The following is an 18,852-nucleotide window of genomic DNA, read 5'->3' on the forward strand; positions in this document are numbered from 1 at the left end:
GGAAAGAGCAAGGAAGTCCATACTATAGAACTCGGGGGAATCAAAGCAAGGGAAGAGCTGCGACCACAACCGGGTGGAAGAACCGAAGAGGTTCAAATCAGAAAAGAGGAAGAAAAAATAACCAAGATAGGGGCCAACCTAGACGAAGGTCTGAAACAAAGGCTAATAAAGCTCCTACAGCAAAATTCTGACCTCTTCACTTGGAAAGCTTCCGACATGCCAGGGATAGACCCTCGGCTCATGTCCCACAAGCTTTCGGTACACCCCGGATCACGACCCGTACAGCAGCGCAGGCGTAAGCTCGGTGCAGAACGAGCTCAGGTGGTGGAAAAGCAAGTACAAGCCCTCTTGAAAGCTAACTTCATCCGAGAGATCAAATACCCGGCATGGCTAGCAAATGTAGTGCTAGTTAAAAAGCAAAACGGCAAGTGGAGGATGTGCGTTGACTATACCAACCTGAATAAAGCATGCCCCAAAGACCCGTATCCACTTCCCAGTATTGACACCCTAGTAGATGCAAGCTCAGGGTATCAATACTTGTCGTTTATGGATGCTTACTCGGGATACAACCAAATCCCGATGTACCAGCCGGATGAGGAAAAAACTTTATTCATCACACCTAGAGCAAACTACTGCTATGTGGTGATGCCATTTAGGTTAAAAAATGCCGAGGCAACATATCAAAGGTTGATAAATAAAGTGTTTGCCCCCTACCTTGGGAACTTAATGGAGGTCTATGTAGATGATATGCTGGTAAAAACTAAAGAGGAAATCGACCTCCTGATAGACCTCTCGCAAGTTTTAGACACTGTAAGGTCGCATGGGATGAGACTAAATCCCACAAAATGCAACTTCGCGGTGGAGGCGGGAAAGTTTCTAGGGTTTATGCTTACACAAAGGGGAATCGAAGCAAACCCCGATAAGTGTAAAGCTATCTTGGAAATGAAAAGCCCGACTTGCCTGAAGGAGGTCCAGCAATTAAATGGAAGGCTTGCCGCCCTTTCCAGGTTCCTGGCAGGATCGGCACTAAGATCCCTCCCACTATTCTCCCTACTAAGAAAAGGATGCCAGTTCGAATGGACTCCGGAGTGCGAAGAAGCTTTCCGGGAGTTCAAAAAGTTCTTAAGCCAGCCTCCAATCCTGACCCGACCCCTAGTCAGGGAAGAACTCGTCCTATACCTATCAATAGCAGAAAAAGCTATAGCATCAGCTCTAGTACGGGAAGATGAAGCTGGGCAGCATCCTGTATACTTCACTAGCAGAGTTCTATAGGGCCCAGAACTAAAGTATAAAAAACTTGAAAAGTTTGCATACTCCTTAGTAGTGGCCTCATGCCGATTACGGTCGTATTTCCAAGCGCACACGATAAAAGTCCGAACGAACCAGCCCATAAAGCAAGTCCTCCAGAAGACGGACATTGCGGGAAGAATTGTTCAGTGGGCAATCGAGCTCTCCAAGTTCGACTTGAAATACGAAGCCCGAACGGCAATAAAAGCTCAATGCCTCACCGACTTCCTAGCGAAGTACGCAGGGAATCAAGAAGAGAAATCCACTGCATAGGAGTTATATGTAGATGGGTCCTCCAATAAAGCTGGAAGCGGAGCAGGCATAATATTGGTCAGCGAAGGGGGAATGCAAATTGAAGTTTCCCTCAAGTTCGAGTTCCCAGCTTCCAACAACCAGGCAGAATATGAAGCCTTGATCGCAGGGTTAAAACTGGCAGAAGAAGTCGGTGCGACCAAAGTAAATAATATTCAGCGACTCTCAGGTAGTGACCTCCCAAATAAACGGAGAGTATCAGGCCAAAGATCCCAACATAAAAAAATACTTGGACAAAACCTTGGAGCACCTTTGGCACTTCGAAGAGACCGAGGTAAAGCATATAACTCGGGATCTCAACAGTAGTGCAGACGCCCTCTCCAAGCTAGCAAGTACCAAACCAGGAGGAAACAACAGAAGCCTGATCCAAGAAACTCTCCCTAAACCCTCCATGGACAAAATGGAGGTTGCTCAAGATGTCTTTGAAATCACCGGATTAGACCTTGGATGGATGAAGCCCTTTGTCGAATACCTGAAATTCGACATCCTCCCCAAAGAGGAAAAAGAGGCCAAGAAAATCCGGAGGGAAGCACAAAACTACATGCTGGTGAAAAATATCCTCTATAAAAGGGGGATATCAACACCATTACTAAAGTGCGTCCCGACCTCAAAGACAACCGAGGTGCTAGAGGAGGTACACAATGGGATCTGCGGAAATCACCTTGGAGCAAGGTCGTTAACTAAGAAGGTAATTCGAGTTGGATTCTACTGGCCGACCTTACAAAAAGACTCCATGGAATTTGTGAAAAAGTGCCAGCCGTGCCAAATACACGCAAACTTCCATGTAGCCCCTCTCGAGGAACTCATTAGCATAACTTCCCCATGGCCCTTCGCAAAATGGGGATTGGACTTACTAGGACCATTCCCACAAGCACCGGGGCAAGTAAAATATCTAATAGTGGGAGTGGATTACTTCACAAAGTGGATAGAAGCAGAACCATTGGCCACCATCACCGCTCAGAGGAGTCGGAAGTTCCTCTACAAGAACATTATCACCAGGTATGGGGTACCCCACTCCATCACCACTGATAATGGCACTCAATTCACCGACTCAACCTTCAAAAACCTAGTAGCCAGTATAAAAATCAAACATCAATTTACATCGGTGGAACATCCACAAGAAAATGGACAAGCCAAAGCTGCAAACAAAGTCATATTGGCAGGGTTGAAGAAAAGATTGCAGGACGCAAAAGGAGCATGGGCCGAGGAACTCCCACAAGTGCTTTGGGCTTATCAGACCACACCTCAGTCTGCCACAGGAGAAACACCCTTCCGACTTGCTTATGGCGTAGAAGCCATGATACCGGTTGAAATCAACGAGCAAAGCCTAAGGGTGAACTTCTACGACGAGGTGGGAAACATAAAGGGGCACAAAGAAGAACTTAAACTTCTCCCTGAAGTCCGCGAACGAGCCCATATTAGAGAAGCAGCATTGAAGCAAAAGATGATGAACAGATACAACCAGAAAGTCATTCGAAGGAGCTTCGCCTCAGACGACTTGGTATTAATTAGAAATGACATAGGAGTCAACAAGTCTGGGGAAGGAAAGCTCGCCGCTAATTGGAAGGGACCATACAAGATTAATGAGGTCCTAGGAAAAAGTTATTATAAGGTGACCGACTTAAACGGCACCGAGTTACCCAGGTCATGGCATGCTTATAATATGAAAAGGTACTACAGCTAAAAGCAAACTCTACTCTCTGATGTACTCTTTTCCAAACTTCATGATTTTTCCCAAAGTAAAAAGGGTTTTTTCTGAAGAAGGGTTTTTAACGAGGCATCACAGTAGAGACTAAGAGGTCATAGATACCCTGAAACCCTTAGTAGCGATAAAGTACCTTTGCAAATAAATAAAGATCTTTTTCAAATATCTCTTATAAATTCCTTTTCGTTTCTACGAAACGCGCCGACTTAAGCTCGACAAAGCATGAAAATCCCATGAACCGACCTAGATGGTCGTCAGGATAAAACGACGAGGTACAAGTCAGTGTAAAGAGGTTATAAAAGTCGATCCTGAATAAACTCGAAAATTAACCGATTAACAAATCAGAAATTTCGAGAAGAAATGCATCGCAAAAATAACCTAAGTTATGAAAACTCAATATATCAAAAAATTGAGCATAAGGAATACCGAAAAGAGATCAGAAAATCCATGTAAGGCAATAAAGACTGTCCCAAACCTTCAAGGAAAATTCAAAGAAAAACTTAGAAAAAAGGACAGCCAGAAAAAAAAGGGTCTTTTCAGAACAAAAAAGATCAAAAAAGGTTTCGAAAACCTAAAACAAAAAGAGCATGCACACAACCAACAAAAATAACCTAAACCCTTGTCCAAAAAAGGGTATTTTTAAATATTTAAATATTTTGTTTACGGCCATAAAAGGCCAAAAAAGTGTCAACAGTATACCACAGGCCGGGCCCCCATATAGCCAAAGATAATTTTTCAAAGGACATCACCATCACCACCTGGAAGAGCAGTCGGAGCACCACCAGAGTCAAGGAGAGAGACATCCATAGGAGTTGGAGGGGAAGTCTCAGGAGCCTTGGAAGAACTTGGAGCATCATCTGATCGGGGAGGGGACTCTATGATTCTCTGACCTCGAGTCTTCAACTCGAATTCAGATACAGGTCGGGGAGGAGACACAATGGCCCCATCAATTACGACCTTATCCGGATCCAAGGGTGAAAGATCCAGGTCGGGAGCAAGAACCCCGACCTATTCCTTAAAAACTCTCTACGCCTCCTCGGACCCATCGGCAATAGAGTCCTCCAACTCCGCATAAGCATCCCGAGCCCTCAGTAGATTTTCTTTTACCTCCACAAGGTCCTGGAACAAACTTGAATAGCTTTGCTCCGCCTTCTCTCGTAGGCCCTCCGTCATAGAGCATCGGCCCATCAACTTCTCCCCCTCCTTCCGGAGATTATCCCTCTCTTCCCTCAGCTTGGTAACCTCCTCCTTCAGACTCCTCTCAGATTCTTGATACAAAAGAATCCTCCCCTCTAGCTTCTCAACCCTTTGAGATGAGCCTAAAGAGTTAAGGGGAGTCTTCTCAAAAATATCAAGAAATTTGCTGCACACCCGCGCTGCCCTAACACTCTCCTGAGCCAGAATAGTAGGGTGGTTCCGAAGAGAAGCATCATCCATACTTATACGTGTATAAGGATAGATATGCTCCAGGATGAATTGATGCGCATCCACCTTGGCCTCACCTTCGAAAGGAAAGCCAGACTCTAGAGCCTTGCGTTTTTTCTTTTCTGGCTCAGGAAAAGGTCAGGAATAAGGAGGTGGCAGAGAAGAAGCCGAGGAAGAAATAATGATAGGTCGGATAGGGGTCCCCAAGCTGTGAGAAGAAGGGGGAGGAGAAGGACCGATCGCCTTGGCACCACCAACCCTGGCGCGGGATCTAGCCTTGGCCTCATGAACCCTCTGGTAAGACTCCCTTGAATTCCTTTTCGCCATCTCTGCAAAAAACCATTAGGTAAAAATTCAATAAAACAAATCGGAGAAAACAACTCAGAAAGTCGGAAAACCCAATAAACCCATACGACACTACCTAATTGGGCCTGCACAAAGGTCGGGGAACCCTGGAGGAATTTCTTGGTATCCAAATAAGGGGCTCTCCCCCAAACTTCTCGGAGGAACCCAACGATGGTGGCCTCCACCTCGTCCAAATCATCTAAACTATATTTCTCGCAAGGAGAGGCCTCTAACCAATACAGAGGAAAGCGAGGGGAAGAATTTTTATCCAGGAAAAAAGGGTGGTGACCCTCTACAGCTTGCACTTTGAAAAAGAAATTTTTAAAGTCATGGAAGGATTCATCAAAAAGGGTAAAGACTCTCTGGCCTTGTATAGCCCGGAAAGAAACCCATTGTTGTTTGTTATTTTGCCCACTGAAGGGCTTAGTCATGTGAAAAAGAAAAAAGAAAATCTTCAAAGAAGTCAGGAAATCTAGGGCATGGCTAATGAATTGATAAATTTTCAAAAAACCCCAAGAGTTGGGGTGAAGCTGTGTAGGAGCAACACAGCAGTAGCCTAAAACATCCATCTCAAAGTCGGAAAAAGGGAGAAAAACGCCCAGGCGGGTAATCATACTCTCATACATATAGAAAAAATGAGGGGCTGCCTCAGAGGCCCTCCCAAAGCAAACCCGGTCTTTGGGACCCGGGATAACCAGTTCATATTTCGGCTCGTCCTCATCAGAGGTACAAAGCCTATGATGAGGACGGAAGTTAGTGATGAAGTCCGTATCAACAAGGGGCTCTTTCCCCAAAACCGTGACATCCACCCATTGAGCAAGAATTTCAACAGAAGACATTTTTTTTGTTTTTCTAGAAAAAACCTACAAAGAAAAGAAAAAGGGATCAAAAACAAGGTCTCTAAGGGGGCCTGAAGTCAGATCCCTGACAAAACAAAATCTACGACCAACTCTCCTCTCAAGTAAAAAACATGCAACTCTACAGAGAAAGGATGAGAAAAGAAACTTACCTTTTTCTCTTGCAAGAAAATAGAAGCAACAACACTCGAAAAGGAAGGATCTTTCTTCTTTCAAAGGGTGCAGATGAAAAAAATTTTTAGAAATGAAACAAGCAAGAAGAAGGAAAAATATTTATACACACGTTAGGGGCACAAAGGTAAAAACAACGCAGACCATTCAAAAGTTGCACCGTTACCAAGGTAACTGCCCCCGCGTATAAATGCTCAGACCCCTAAGAGACACGACGTTTGATTTAACGCGACTGTTGAAAACTTTTAAAACACGTCGGTTCCAAAAAATCACGTCGGATCCTTATCAAGTCGGCTACGATCCCGAGTTATAATACTCGACCCCAAACCCTAAAAGGAATTGGGTTCGAGTAGGGGCACTGTTCATACCCTGGCCCAACGCTAAGGCCCAAGTCCATGTAGCGAGATCCAACCCACTACTTGGACTCCTCAATATCCGACCTCCTCTCAAGAGGTCGGTGCTCCCTACGACTTGCTCTAAGGAAGTCGGGATCAAAGGTTACCTGGCAGATAATAACTGCCCCTAAAATCTCTCAACCCACTTCCAGGAGCCATATCGTAACCTCCCTAAAATAAAGGGACGATTAACCACCCTAAAAGGTGGAACTACTCCAATGGTGGTTATTGGTTCACCACTATAAATACACTGACATCCCTCAGGTATCTCTAAGTTCCAATACTCTCTAGACTTGCTCACACCCTTGTTAACTTAGGCATCGGAAGGTCTTTGCAGGTACCACCCCCCATTCTCCCACGCTCACAAGTCGGAAGGAGTCTCTAAAGGCGCTAACCCGCTCAAAGGCTTCCTCCCCCATACGATTGGGCCAACCTAACGAGTCCAACCCATTAGCCTCCGGTTACCCAACGTAACAGCTTTATTTATTATTTTTCTTAATTTTGTGTATCCATTATTTAATGTTAGATTTTTTGCAAGATAATAATATACTTAGCGAAAAATCACCAAATTTTAAAGATAATAATATCTTATTTTTATAATCATACTTGAAAAAAATCGAATCGAAATTTCATCTCTATTGTATTTTTTGAGAAATATATATTTAATATTACATTAAATATATATTTCTCAAAAATAATATTAAATATACATTTCTCAAAAAATACAATAGAGATTGAATTTTGATGTGATTTTTTTCAAGTATGATTTTAAAAATAAGATATTATTATCTTTAAAATTTGGTGATTTTTCGTTAAGTATATATATTTTTTTAATTTTTTGTTAACAACCAATAATACTTTTAAAAAATAAAAAATATATATTTAGCAAAAATGTCACCAAATTTTAAAAATAATAATATCTCATTTTTTTAATCATGTTTGTAAAAAATCGCATCAAAATTCAATCTCTAAGGCATTTTTTGAAAATACATATTTATTATTGGACATTTTTGTCATGTTTTTAAATTATTTGAAGGCGTGTTTGTCGATAGTAAAATTTGAATACATTTTGATCAGCATTTGAATAATTCGGTGGCATTTTTAGTAGTTAACCTTATATTGAATTATTGGATTTGGTTTGTGTTCATATCCTGGCCCAAAACATATGTCAGGTCCAAAGCAGAGAAAGCCCAGAAGATAGTTACCGAATAACCGACCTCCTCACCTCCCAAAAGGTCGGAGAGAATGCTACAAAGTGATAACTCCTTCTGAAGGAGTTATAACTTCTCCTAATATCTCTCACCCACCTCTAGAAGAGAGATCACAACAACCCTTAGAAAAAGGGGACGGTTATCCACCACTAATAGTAGAACTACTTCAACGGTGGTTATTGGCTCATCACCTATAAATACACTGACACCCTTCATGTATATTCAAGTTCTAATACAGTAAAAGTCTGCTTAACCCTTTGCGGACTTAAGTATCGGATTGTTTTACAGGTACCACCCCATCTTTTCAAATACACAACTCGGACAGCGGCTCCCTGACGCAGGACAAGTCGAAGACCATCTTTCTTATATGCTTGAACCTCATAAACAAGCCCACTTACTATTCAGTTTCAGGTAACTCCAAAAGAGTTTGATTTCATTCTAATTGAGGGTTACACCTTATAAAAATATGAGTCAAGCTTTATTTATTATTTTTTTTAATTTTGTATAGATGGGTCTCTGGTGGCTGTATTATTTTGATGACTATGGTGACCTAATTCAATAAACCAATTCCAGATTGATATTGTTATATTTAAAGAAAGTGGATGTAGTCTTTGATTTTGTAATAACAGTAACTAACGAAGGAAGGTAAAATATTTCAATCATTAAACTATAATAATTAAACATCTCAAGACATGAGTAAATCAATTGAAAGAAATTTGGTGACTTCAAAATACAAAAATAGAAAGATTAGTAAAAAAGGTTCAAGAAAATAAAAATTCTCTCAAAACGATTAATGGAGATAATGGATCTAAAAAGAGTGAAATAGTAGATCTAAAAAAAGTGGATGAATAACTAGGTTCCAGGTGTGACTCATACTCATGTATGAAAAGGTTGAGCCCTTGTACTTCCGACAACTAATTTTTCATTAGGCTTTGTCGAGAGGAATATGGGCGGTGGTTTTCCGTGTTGAAGTTGCACGTCATCAACAAGAGTATTAATGGGATCCTCATCCTCGTCGAAGGGTTGAGTAGCGGTAGAGATCTTCCACTTAGATTTAAAAATCTGTGTTCATATTTTGTTTTTTTTTTTGATAAAAAACTCTAAACGGTCCTTGACGATAACATCAAAAGACAACGAAGCTCTTAGAGAAAAATAAAAAACCTCTTTCCGATTCCTGTCTTTTTAACTCCGTTAGATAAGTTAGCCCCTCTATTAATAATTTCTCTTTAGATCTAATTGACCATAAATACGTGATACGTTAAGTTAATGATGTGTCAGTTAAATGTTAACGTAAATGGAAAGATTAATGGGTCATCCAACCCGGTCCCTAACAATTGTACTAAAAAGAGAAGATTCAACCCTGATGACACAAAAGTCCTCTTTCACTCTCTGGAATTACAGAAAACCCTAATTCTTTCCTTCCAAAAATTCGTTGATGACGCTTCACTTGGAAGAAGAAATTGGTTCCGACGGAGCTATTGACAGCATTTTGACGGCGCCGTGACGGAAGAACTGATTGTTGAGGTAAGCTTCGTTACTCACTCTCTCTACCATTGTATGTGTATGAAGTTGAATATGCTTTTATTCAATATATATGCTTTGTATATTTTGATCGAAAAACTTATGTTTTTTTATTGAGGTTGATGCTTCCATTTCTTATTATTTATAAGTTTACATTTTATTTTACTGCAATGCAATATTGCATTTTATCCATAAGTTTGCTTATTTCTTATTATTCATAAGTTTATTGTGTTTGTTCCGAATCTTACTTGCAGTGCAATATCATATTTATTCCACCATACATATCACTACTAGAAAACTAGTTATTACAGACAGATATTTTCAACAAATTTTATCCCATGAAAATATAGACGAAATTTCAGAGGGATTTTTTGTCAGAAAATAAAAAAAATGAATTAGCATAAATTACAGACGGAAAAAAAAATCCGTCGATAATTCTGTCGAAAAAATTAATTTTTTTCGTGGGAAATGGTTACAGACAGATTTTCTGTCTGTAATTAAATGGACAAAAACGGTGCGTTTTGTTAAATTATTACAGACGAAAAAATTCGTCTGTAATTTAAAAATTTCCGTCGGTAATATTGACTTAAACCTAAATGTTGCTTCTATACCCTTGAGCTCCACAATTACACTCCAAACGAGTTTCACAAGCAGCTTCAGACTCCATTCACACTCCAAATCTTGCTCCTCAGTGCCACATTCTTCCATCACCGCTGTTCCATAACTACAGTCATCCACTGCATTCTTCCATCATCAACACCTTTGGGACTTCCATCACTCTCGTCGTTGTCAATCATCACTCTCGGTAAACCTAACTCTACTTTTATGAGTATAAATTTTAATCATCCTTCAGTGACTTTTTCTTCTCTTCAAACCCAACATCGATGGTGACTATATTTTCTTCCAGTTAGTTTAATTGCTGCTTGATTTCATTTTTGATTTGGGATTAAGCTAGGGTTTACTTTTGATTTTGTGATTTATTTGGTTGCTGTGATGAATTTTTTATTTAATCAAAGCATTTCGAATGATGCATGTAAGTTGTTTGATGAAAAGCCTCCGAAACATTCTTCTATCTTGTTATGTGCTTTCTCATAAGAAAACATACTTGCTCTCCTAACTACACAGTGGTTTTCTGTGAAGGTCCCTTGAACAAACAGAACCTGGAGTTTTTCTGAGCTGGGTTGGAGCTGAATCCAAGGTACGGAAGCTTCTCAGTACATCCAGTTGGGAAAGCTATTGTGGATGCTGCTCAGAAAGTTAATTGTACTAACGCTAAGGTTCTTCTTTCTCTATTCAACTTCCCCATCCTGACATCAAGTGTTCTCATTGCTTTATTCTGTGACGAACTTTACTTATTTATTTATTTAAATTATTGATTAGTTTATCATATTAATAAAATGTATTTTACTTAAATAATGGAAATAAATAAACAAAATTATTTGAAAATTAAAATAAAAAGATAATAACATTGTTATATTTGTCGACCCTGCTCTTTACTATATTACCTGGTTTATCTATGCGTCTGAGTGTGTATGTGTCAAAAAGGGAATGATATCATAGTTTATAATACTGGTGGATTTTTGGCTTTCCATGAGCTAATCTGCCTCTAATAACAGTTGGCTAATTGCTATTGAGTTGCTATTCTCTTGTAGAGGAGAAACGACTGGGTACTTAACTTTATTTTGTGCCCCCTTTTACAGTCAGTATATGCCATCTATATGAGATTGACTTATTAATAGGCAATGTTTATTGGCTGTAAGACTCACTGACTAATGTACTTTTGTAAAATAGAACCTTTTGGTGGTAATTTGTGAATGGCTGAAATCTGTAATTCATGTTAAATATATTGTCATAAAAGTTAGTTTCATGAGGACACACCTGTTAGCGTACTACAAATTTGCAGGTTGCAGATGGAACATTCCTTGAAGAACCTGGTTCTGGTGCAGCAGCAACTGTTGATAACAAAAAGGTCTTTGTTGGGACATTGGATTGGATCACCAGGTACTGGAGTATTTGATTTTTATCATTCTCTAAAAATATACAGGGTAGGATGCACCTCAAATTTTATTTATTTTTTAAATTTAATTTATTTAAAGGAATTTTTTTTCATTTTTTTCAAATGAATGCAGCATATTGCTGATTATGCTTGCTTTAATTAGCTGAATGGGTTGAATTTTTTTCCATTTTTTCCCATTTTTTTCCATTATGCAGCATGTCCTTCATACATATATATTATCCTGAATGGGTTGAATAAGTAATGATAATATGCGATTCTTGATTTGAGAATATTGAATGCTATGGCCATTTCCATGTTGGTACATGCATAGTGCCATGAATGTTATGCACTCACGTGCATCTGTTTCAGAAACTTCATTTTCGTTCATCAAACATTGAATTGACTTAATGAAGTCACCAGTCTCATTTTCACGCTGTCAAGGAAAACAAAACATAGAATTTATTGGCATAATTTAAAAGAAAATTTTCTAAAATGAATTAAAAAAATTATTTTTTAAAATAAATAAAAATAATTATTCAATTCTATTTCTTTTCATTTTAGGTTAGAGACAAATTGAGTGTGCCAAGTCCAATTTGAAAATAGCTCGGTCCCGTGAACTACCAACCCGTGAACCCGATGTACAAACTAAAGTACAATAGTGTTCGAAAAGTGCATTTGGTTTACTAATAAAACGTGGTGCGTGGGTAATTGCTTTAATTTTGTTTTAATTTCAATAATAATCTGAGATATTTTTAATTATAATTTTCTGTAATGATATTATATTTTACTTCTGCTTTACTGCTGCTATAGTACTTAATTAATTTATTGCTAGATTGTTTAATTAAATGATTAACTGTTATGTCAGAATTCTACTAAAAATGCTTGTATTATATGATCTCCTGAGTTTGGTATTATGTCTATTTACAATTTAACTTAGACTACTCACTTGTGCTATATTTTTAGATCCTTAAAGATAGACGGTTGAATGAGACTGCCGTTCTTGGTGTCCCTGTGAAAGCCACAATCAAAGAAGTATTTTTGTAAAAAGCAAATCCTGATAGATTATTCACAAGCTTAATATTTAGTTTGCTACATTAAAATAAATTTGGTGAAAGCTGAAGTTATTAGTGAGAGATTGAATTCATTTATTTGTTCCCCTCAGAATATTTTAAATTCTGCACTACTGTAACATGTTTTTAGCCTCAGCTAACTGCTTATTTATACTTAATAGAAGTAGCACTATCTACCAAAAAATGTGCATAACCGAAGTGCTTTCTTTCATTGGAAAATTCCAAACTAAATGATATCATTAGCTTTTTTCATAGATAAATAAAGAATTAAAGCAACATGTGTTTTAATTTACATATCTGAAAAAGATGAATTTACTGTTCTTTTTACTGCATTTTCAGTGAGATGTTGGAGTAATTCATGACCTTTATTTTGTTGGTTCAGCGAAGCAAAATCTTGTGTCATTGATGCCATTTTGGCTTGACTTTGATTAATAATTATATTAATTCATTTTTTTCAAATAATTGTTTATTTTGAACAAAATAGTATATTAGAAATTGAAGAATGAGGAACTATGCATGAATATAAGAATATTGAATTGGCTCACCTAATTATAGATTATTATATATATGTATAGAGATTCTAATCAATGAGTATTTGATATGTTAATGAATTGAGTTTTTGTGTGGCAAACAAATGCTGTTAAAAACCTTTTTTTGTGTGGCAAACAAATGCTGTTAATAATGCATGCCACCTAATTGGGATATTCTCTGTTTGATGTCTTGATTTATGTCATTTATTCTTCTACTTTAGTTAATTGTTCCTTTCACCAATTGTTCCTGTTGCTTCTTGTGAGAATATTATTTTGTATTTTGTAATGAGAATCATGAATATTTTAGAGCTTATTCTATTTGAATTATTGGGAAAGGATGAAAATTTGTTAGTATTTTGTAATCATTGTGCAACAGGAGAAGTTTATAAAAAAGTTAGCAGAAGTTCAGGCCCAACATGTCAAGGCTCAAGCACAAGGAATGGAGCTACCACCAATTGATGAAGATTTGATTTGGGAGGAAGTGTGTGGTGGGCAAAAGAAGAATCGAGTTTATGGAAAAGGAGCATTCTTTTCTAGATTTATTAAGTCTAGAACCACTTCTGCCAACTCTGTATCTGGAAGAGCATCCACAAATAAAAATTCTGTTTCTGATTTGCGAGAACAGATTCATAATCTCAATGAAGAGCTTTTTCAACGTGTTACTCAACAGACAGATGAGCGTATTAGTAAGTTGTTAGATGCACGCTTGGCTCCTTTAGAAAAGACTCAAAAGAAGTTAGAAAAGTTAGAACGGGCAATTGGAAAGGCCAAGAAGGAAAAGCTGAAACAGAAGAGATGGAATGAGGCTTATGTTAGCTATTACAAGAAGGTTAGAGCGTCAAGTAGTTCCACTACTGCTCCACCGCCACCGCCACCTTCAATCTCTTCGGATGAAGACTATGATGATGATGGGGATGAAGATGATACTGAGGACTATAGTTGATAAATTTAGTATGGTTAAACAATATATTGAGGATTATAGTTGATAATACACTTTGTTTATGTCTTGAATTATATTGACTTGCTTGTTTATAATACTTTTCTTTTAGCTTTATAATATGATGAATTTGTTTATTTTTTGTAATATTATAAATATTTGAATACTAAGTAGATAAAAAATTGTAATTATTAAATTTATATTATTTTATATAAAACAGGTTTATTTTACAATGAAAAAATCTAAAAAAAATTCCATTTCATCTTACCGGCAGATTTACAGACGGATTTTCTGTCTGTAAACTAAAAAAATTAAGACGGAAAATCTGTCGAAAAATTTGTCTGTGATTACCGACGGAAAATCCGTCGAAAAATCTGTCTGTAATTACCGACGGAAAATCTATCAGAAAATCTGTCTGTAATTACAGATAGAAAATCCGTCTGAAAGTTCGTCGTCGTCAAGGAAATGGATGGAGAATTTATAGAGGAAAAATCTGTCGGTAACTGGTAAAAATCCGTCGATAATTTTTCGACGGAAAAAATCTGTCGGTAAATAATTTCTGACGAGACTTTTACAGAGGGACAAAATCCGTCGGTAATTCCGTCGGTAACCAAAAATCCGTCTGTAATATAGACCAAATCTGTCTGTAAATCTGTCTTTATTAAGCCATTTTCTAGTAGTGTATGTACACACAAAAATGTTTCATTGGTCATAGATTTTCACTAACTTATTGCATAATTTTATTTAAATTTTTGCAAGAATTTAAGCAAATATACCTTAAAATCATTTGGTATGAACTAATTTATTTGAATTTTAGATAATTTGATATGTAATTTACATTGACCTATTTAGTTAGAGATGATTATCAATCATTAAAATTATTAAATAATCTACATTACTTTTAAATATATCTATCTATTAACTATTGTTATAGCTGCTGAATTTGTCTTTTGTTGGTGTTGCAGATGTCTAATTTTGTAGTACCTGTGTTTAACCATGGTGGGAGATTTGGGAATGATAGTAATGAGGTGTTGCAGTATTTGGACGAAAAGGTATATAAATTTTCTTCAATGGACTTAGATTTACTGAACTTTTTTTATCTGGAAGAACTACTAAAGAGTTCAGGCTATGTTGATTATGCTGCAATGTACTAGTTAAAACCCACAACTCGAAATTTAGAATTTGGACTTCATGTGATTACGGGAGATTCTGAGATAAATGATTTGAGAAACAGTTTATTGGCGAATGACTGTCTGAATTTTAATTTATACTTTGAACACCCTGTTGGTGAGCCTTGCTATGTTAATGAGGATTTAGGTCAGGTTGCTGGTCAAGTTAATGATTCTTCTTCATCATCCTCATCTGATGAAGATGACGGGAGTTCCGAAGATGAGGCATACAATCCTCCTTCAGATGCATATGATGAGAGTAGTGACACTGATGGTGACGAAGACAGAATGAAGCTGAGGACATCTACTAAAAAGAAGGCTGCTGATGATGGGAAAGATGATTATGGTAATGGGAAAGGTAGTGCTGACGGGAAGGCTGTTGAAAATGTGAACACGGACAAGAAGAAGGCCAATTCAAAGAAGTATGCTGAGAAGAGAAAGAAACATACTAGGCCCAACTTTAATCTTAGTGGAAGGGGTAATGTTGGAGTTGGTTCAGGGGCAATATAGGTGAAAAACATACTAGGCTTAGTGGTTCTAAAGCCCAACCTAATTCTAGACAAGATATAAGTGGGTCAATTCACACTAAGGGTGTAAAGCCCGTTTAGAATTTAGAGTTTAGGGTGTTGAGATCCAATTTTGTTTTGATTTTTCAAATTCAATTCCATCTCTAACTCCTTCATTCTATATTCTACCTCCTTTCAATCTTCTTTTTATTAAAATAGCATTCATAGAAGTAATATTCTCATCAATATTTTCTTGAACTAATACATCTAGCCACTTGAAATACTTGCAATGTGGGATGGGTGCCTGAAAAATTAAAAATTTCAATTGTAAAAATATAAAAATTATATAAAATTTTTAAATTTAAAAAATATACAAAATAATTAACTTCATGCAAAAATTATAAAACAATACTTATATTGTAATTAGGACATCCCAAGAAGAACCTATTTGGATTAAATTTTTTGCAAGATTGAAAGAGAATCGCATAGATGCCACAGTGACATTTTAGAGACATAAATTTCTTCTTTCTTGACTGTCCAACAATTCCAAAAAAAAACGTGCAGCTCCTACTCTCTTTGCTAACATTATAACCACGTAGATTGTGACTTATAGTTTCTGAAGAATGATCTCTATGGCTCATGGTAGTAGTACAATTAAGGTTCTACATAAGGAGGAAGGATGAAGAAGCATTGTTAGGGTTCTGCGTAAATAAAATACGAAGTTATATTTTTTAAAAATTGTCAGGGGCGAGTTGAGTGACTCATTAACATGCCAATTCAGGCTGGCACTTAACGGACACATCATCATCTTAATGTATCACGTATTCACGTTCCGTTAACCCCAAAAATAAATTATTGACGTAGGGGCTATAACTTGTCTCACAGAAAAAAATACCAAAAGCCAAAAAATAATTTTTTTTTTAAAAATTTCGTTGTCCTTCAAAAAAATTGTCAAAAATGGAATTAGATATTATTTTTTTTTAAATGGCCACTCCATGTAACTTCTTTTTAATTTTTGTCTAATTAAAACTCCACATCCAAAGAAGTTATTTTTCGGCACTAAAATTTTATTTTTACCATTAGAATTAAAGTTAAAAAATTCCTGTACTTACTTTTAACGTAATCTTCCTTAACATTATGCTGACTTTTACACTTACTTGTTATGTAATATGTAATATCACTGGTATGGGGCTTCTAGTTCATATTTAAGTAAGTGTATTTAAGTATCAGAACAGAAAATAGAGACGGACAAAAAACTTTTAGAATAGCAAAGATATAAATAGTAAATTTAAGTAAGTGAGAGACAAAAAAAACAAACTTAAAAACATAAATTTAATGAAATTTTTTCGCATCAAAATGTCATTCTGTCTATATAATTTCTTAATTCTCTTCTTAAGTTCTTATGCTATTCTGCTTATTAATTATTTTAATAAAAGATGTTATTTTAGTTTTTTTTAATGATATATTTTACTAATTTTTTATATCTTTTATCTTGTCTATTTTAATAAAAAAATGTAATAAAGACATGGCACCAATGTGACCAAAAAACTAAACCGTATTAGATTTATCAATCACTTATTTATTGCATAATGTTTTTAGACAACTTCAATTTTGGGGATTTTTTATTTATATAAATAAATTAATATAATAATTATCGATTTTTATAATTTGTAGCGTTTTTTTGAAAATGAATAATATGTCACATTTCATTTACAGAGTAAACGAATTAACATTAGACGTATTTCGTTTATACAGTAAACGAAATAAGGTTGTAAATGGGTGGTCCTATGACGTGTGCCCACGTATTCTGCAACGCTCCTATTTCATTTACAGTGTAAACGAAATACGTCTAATGTCAATTCGTTTACTCTATAAACGAAATAGGCTCAATGACGTATATTTAAGGGGTTTCCTTCACACACCCATTGAAGAAGTCAAAAATTACTATTTACTTTACTTTTTTATCCATTTTATCCTTGTTTGACCAAACTGGCGGCTTAGTTGAACATTATAGCGGACGATGCGGACATTAACAAGCTGAATATCACGTGACATGTTATGCATTTTCCTAAAAACGCTACAAATTACGGAAATCGGTAATTATTATATTTAATTTCTTTATATAAATAAAAAATCCATTGTTTGGTCGTGGGTTTTTATGTGTTACTAGGTTGTTGGGCACTCGGTCCTATATAATTTGGGCCTATTTTCATTTAGGATGGTTAAGGATAGTGGGCTCTTGACCCAATTAAGAAATCAGACATATGGGACCACCACTATTGTTTTGTTTTCTACTTTCAAGTTCTAGACTCTAGTGACTAGTGGTAATGTAAATATGAAAATGGAGGGATAACATGAACATCAGAACATGCCTAATTGTCTATGGAGGTTCCATCCATTAATGAGAATATGAAAATGGTGGTTGGAGGTTGGCATTTACTTCGTTGCTATGTTTGGTTGACTCACACACTCACATACTTACTTAGTTTCCGAATGTCACCCCACAACTACAAACAAAGCTTAAAAAGCTTCGAAAATTATACTAGTTAGCTTACCTACCAAATTAAATAATAGAAGCTAACTTCTTCATAACCATTTTACCTAAGCTTAAGTTAATTCTCCTTTATGTAAGAATGAATGAGTACATAGAACTTTAACATGCCTACCAAACTATAATTTTTTCAAAAAAAACAAAACTATATGATCATTAATAATCAATTATTAAAGTCGTGTCTAATTCTGAGAATAAATTAAAACAAATTATAAAAGTCTAATTTTTTTTTTTTTTTTTTTATGTTGATGGGTCTGATGGATTTATTAGTTAGAGGCATAACATTATTTCATGGAAGAAAAGACAAGAGGAACTTAAATTTTGAGGGAACTAAGACGTTTACATCAACATCTGAATGGATAAAGGGGTATCTGAAGGAATGGTTAATGATAATGAGTGGACATTACAAGGCACACGTTAAAATTTAATGAATAAGATGGGAAGGGAGCAATAATGCACAGATCTGAATTGGGCGGTGATTTTAATTGATTAAACATAAATAAATAATTGAGTATTATTTTGTATTTTTTTTTATAAGCGATCCTATAGTACTAAGAACACATTATTATTCTTATTATTATTGTATAGGTCGTGTTAAATTGTTAATTAGTACTTTTAAAATACTTAATAAGACATTTAATATAAAATTGTTTGTTAAAAATTTAAAAATCGGAAAATTCAATTCATTGACAATGTTTTATTCACTTTTTATTATAAAATAATTTATTTATTATTAATAAGGTTAATGAGTGTGCTATAAACAATTCTTTGCTAAATCTGTACTATTTTAGAGTATAATGCAAATTTAACATGTAATATAATAATGCAGTAAAAGATAAGAACATCAGGAACATGCATTAAATT

At 36.0% G+C, this 18,852-nt stretch overlaps 1 long non-coding RNA gene across 2 annotated transcripts; it reads left to right on the forward strand.

The window, feature by feature from the left end:
• The first annotated feature begins 9,873 nt into the window (after positions 1–9,873).
• Positions 9,874–12,328, forward strand: LOC107492823 (uncharacterized). Of its 2 annotated transcripts, XR_008010337.1 has the most exons (4): positions 9,874–10,034; positions 10,370–10,506; positions 11,133–11,230; positions 12,189–12,328. It is a non-coding gene; the product is annotated as an uncharacterized LOC107492823 (long non-coding RNA). The 2 variants fall into 2 exon arrangements; XR_001592846.3 differs by lacking the exon at positions 12,189–12,328 and having other exon boundaries at positions 11,133–11,239.
• The last annotated feature ends 6,524 nt before the right edge of the window (positions 12,329–18,852 follow it).

This window comes from Arachis duranensis, chromosome 6 (genome assembly GCF_000817695.3).
Source record: "Arachis duranensis cultivar V14167 chromosome 6, aradu.V14167.gnm2.J7QH, whole genome shotgun sequence".
Lineage (NCBI taxonomy): Eukaryota > Viridiplantae > Streptophyta > Magnoliopsida > Fabales > Fabaceae > Arachis > Arachis duranensis.